Source organism: Cryptotermes secundus, unplaced genomic scaffold (genome assembly GCF_002891405.2).
Source record: "Cryptotermes secundus unplaced genomic scaffold, Csec_1.0 C38812028, whole genome shotgun sequence".
In the NCBI taxonomy this organism is placed as follows: domain Eukaryota; kingdom Metazoa; phylum Arthropoda; class Insecta; order Blattodea; family Kalotermitidae; genus Cryptotermes; species Cryptotermes secundus.
In genome coordinates, this window is record NW_019772124.1 from 1 (window position 1) to 3,954 (window position 3,954).

The 3,954-nt window shown below is 40.8% G+C and overlaps 1 long non-coding RNA gene across 2 annotated transcripts; it reads left to right on the forward strand.

Moving 5' to 3' along the window:
• Nucleotides 1-247: 247 nt before the first annotated feature.
• Nucleotides 248-3,408, forward strand: LOC117283160. 2 transcript variants are annotated; one of them, XR_004514176.1, is made up of 2 exons: nt 248-457; nt 1,304-3,408. It is a non-coding gene; the product is annotated as an uncharacterized LOC117283160 (long non-coding RNA). The 2 variants fall into 2 exon arrangements; XR_004514175.1 differs by having other exon boundaries at nt 1,394-3,408.
• The last annotated feature ends 546 nt before the right edge of the window (nt 3,409-3,954 follow it).

The window sequence follows — 3,954 nt, forward strand, 5'->3', positions numbered from 1 at the left end:
CCTCCAGAAGGGCTCAGCTCCATGAGTAAGTAAGTAAAGTAAGTTTCCTTAATGACACTGTCAGTATCTCAGACTGTGTAGTACCAAATGATGGAAGAGCAGTAAATAATCAGAAAAGCTGTGGGGCCTACAATTTTTCTGTAGGGACTGAAGAAAACCATGAAAATTCTGTCAGAATGGCAGATACTGGGTGGAAATGTGAGCTCTGTCTGCAGTTGACTGCAACGTGTTCTGTGACTGCAGAGCCCAGAATGTGATGGACAGGATCTACAGTGTGATTCGTGAGCTGGCAGGAGAGAGCAAGACGGTGAAGATGGCAGACGTGCTGGAGCGCTGCGCCAGCAAGGGCTACACACCTGACCAAGTGGAGGAGTGTCTGGAGGAGTATGAGGAGCTGAATGTGTGGCTCATCAATCAGGCTCGTACCAAGATCACCTTTGTGTAACTGGGGCATTGGGTGAGTACAAGAAGAAATGGTGTGTTAAACTCTGTAGTAGCAGATTGTGAAGGTGCAGCATTGCTGCAATATACGTGTAATCTCAGTGCTGTATCTTATTTAGAGCCCATTAAATTGAAACAATTTCCCAGTCTCTTTTGAAGTTCCCGCTGAATGTCACAGAGTAGTGACTGCCATCTGAGTCATTCATATTATGTTTCAAGTTATGACACCATGTAGATGAAGAAACACTGTCTCCGTCTTCAGGGTATTACTGAACGAGTGTATTTTCTACCTGTAAAATATAGGCAGTATGTTCCTCTGGAGTGCTGGTAGTCTCCTACCCAGGCTACATGCTATCACAACCCAGTATCAGTTTCTGCTGCTGTGAATACCTCAAATCTTGCAGCTATAATGTGCCAGGCTTGCAGTTTCCCCTCCCTTCTCTGTCCCTCCTGAAGCCTGACCCTGCCATTCATGCTGTAGGATGGGAACATGTTCAAATAAGGGTAAGCTTGTCAGGGTGAAGTAAACTGGGGACCTTGTCTTTGGCACTTTCATGATACCTGAGAAAGTCTGAAGGTGAAGAGGCCTGGTGGGACTACGATGAAGCCGCAACAGGCTTGTGAGCTTGTAGTGGATTTTGAATGTGCTCTCGTCACACTTCCTTTCCATCATACATCCAGTCTTGTTGACTATACACGGTGAAACGAAATTCACACATCATCGCACTGTAGATGAGCTGTTCTTAGGATAATCCTCATGCTATCCGTAAATGTGTGTATATGCTCCATTTCACAGTCAGTGTTTGGTACAGTCTGGAATTATTGGGGGTATTGTCATGGGCCCCTGTCTGCTACCTGGCAGGTTGACTGCTCAGCAGATATGGAAAATGTTCTACCAGGGCTGCTTGAAGGTGTACCTCCAGCTGTGAGGCAGAAGAATTTGTGGTTTCAGCATGGCGGAACTGCAGTGCACTATGGGGAAGGTGTCCACCAGTAGCAGAACATGACTGACATACCCAAGAAAGTGGATTGGATGCCAGTGTTTTATGGTGGGGACATCTGAAGGAGCATGGTCATGCAGTCCATCTCAGACTTTCAAAGATGTTGCAAGACTTCAGGTGGCTGTGACATCAGTTACTGTCAAGAAGTGTTTGACAGAGTGCTAGGATGCCACTTTGAACACCTGTTGTAGCTATGAGGTGTCAGTGGTTTAATCATATGATAGCTTGTGCCATTTGACAGTGACATATATCTTGAAAAAAAGGTGCAGAGCATATGTTGTGTTCTATATTCTATTAGTGTATTTTAACAAGAAGTCACTGTGGAGAGTTTGTGTGTGAATTTCTTTCCCCCCCCCCTGTATATAACTTCTGCAGATGATGCAACATTGATGTTCTGAACATCATGTCATAATGGTCAGCACTTCTGCTTCATATTCAAGAGGTCATTGCAGAAAGCAGCTGTCGTGACAGCTTTATATTGCTTACCTTCCCCATCCTTTCCAGTTCGTCATTTTATATTATGTAATTATAAATAATGCAGGAATTGGAAAGAAGTAATTTGCTCTTGTTGTTATCATGTCTGCCTTTCTAAATATTATGACTGGTTTGTCTTACAGATGTTACAAAGCAGCCATCTGCCCTTTTAGAGATCTTCCCAACTTGCTGCTTTCTCTGGATTGATATATTATAATTTTGTTCTTTCAGTATGTTGTTTCCATTTTACGAGTATTCTGCGTGAAGGCATTTTACTTGAAGTTTGTAACGCTTCTTTCACCTAACACTACAAAGATCACTGAGTTCAACTGTTTAAAGTGTTCATCTCTTGCTGTCTCCTCCTTGCATTTTCTTTCATCTCCACCCTGTTGCAGGCATGAAGAGTCTTTGTATTCCAATGTTGTTCTTAAGACATCTCTCCCTGTTCCTCTGCCTCAGTTACATTTAACATAACATGTTCAGTGACTGTTTTAAGCTTCTGTTCATCTCAGGACCAGTGTTCCATGATTAATATTCAGTGTCATTGTCATGATAAACTTCATCTGTTTCTCTGTTTTGTAGTCATGTGACTTTGACATCTGTGGTTTATTGCTGATACTTTTTTGGAAATGTACATTTTTACTGGAGTGCCAGAAGCCAGGCTGTTGGCATGTCCTCACATTTTCCTGAGTGATGTCTAAGAGTGTCAAGATTTTGTGTTCAAAAGTTGGAGGGTCCGCTATGGGATATTTGCATTCTGTTTTGATTCTTCATGTTTACAGAAGTGTACGTCCTGCTACCGAGCTAGTGAACATTTTTGGTTTGTCACCATCATCATCAATGATGTTCTCCACGGTTAAATAAGTGAACCTGTCTTAGAGGTTGGGTGATGGTGACAGCATTGTGAATGTCATTCCAGTTGGCTGCAGATGTTACAACAGGCAAACTCAAGTTATGCGTCATAACTGATGAATACACATAAGAATATTATTTGAAAATTAGAAATACGTAATACAGGAAACTCCTCAGCTTCCACCAATTGTGCATCACATTACTGGAGCAAGATGCCCCAATGGCCTAGTTTTACATTCTTTTGTACCACCATTCTGCAAAATGAAAGTATGGCTGCCAGTCCCTATTCCTGGATGGTAGAGATTAAGGAGGTGACATTAGTCTAATATGTAGAGACTGAAGTAATTTTGTGTGGAAAGTTATCAAGATCGATGTGTTCTTTCATAGGATAATTTTTAAAAGTTTGGGGGTACATCTCTGGGTCTGAAATGAAAACAGAAAAACGACATTTATAAAAAAATTAACTGTTAATATTTTTGTTTATTGATATATATTGCCTTGGTTACAGTTTGCCTGTTTGTTACATTATTTTGTTTTATGTACAAGAGCCATGGCATCCCATTCTCTCTGCAGTAAACAGTAACAGTGGTGTAAAATTTGGATGTGTTGTGTGAAGAAATAGAGTACAGTGGTAAATTCAGCACGTCTTTAATGCAAACTCTGGTATTTCTCTGATCTTGCCCTCAAACACAGTTATAGAAAAGGACTGCAAATGTACATCCTGTCTTCAAAAGACGTTTAAAATATTACTTATTATAAGATTTGAGGTTTTCACAACAGTGAAGAGTCGCATTGTCCTCAAATTTATGAATTCTTTCTGTGGTCTGGTAAATGATTACCAGTACTCCTACCCTGAAGATGGATGCACTGTGTTCCTCTGAAACACTGGTACCCACTCACCATAGTACAATAAGTGTTATAATCTAAAAGACTGCAGTTTGGAGGATATTTGTCCAGTTTTATGCTGTGGTGAAAGCTACACCATCCTTTAGAAAGTGTCCTTGGTTTTGTTTGTAGAAACTAGCATAGCATAATATTATGTTGTGTGCTCAAGCACACTATGCATTATACTGTTGCATTTATGTCATACTGCCGGCATGTCATGTGATGATTGCACACTGTAAAATGTAGCTGGAAAAATTTTCAGTTACTTTCCATGGTTTATATTTCACATCAAGTCTGACAA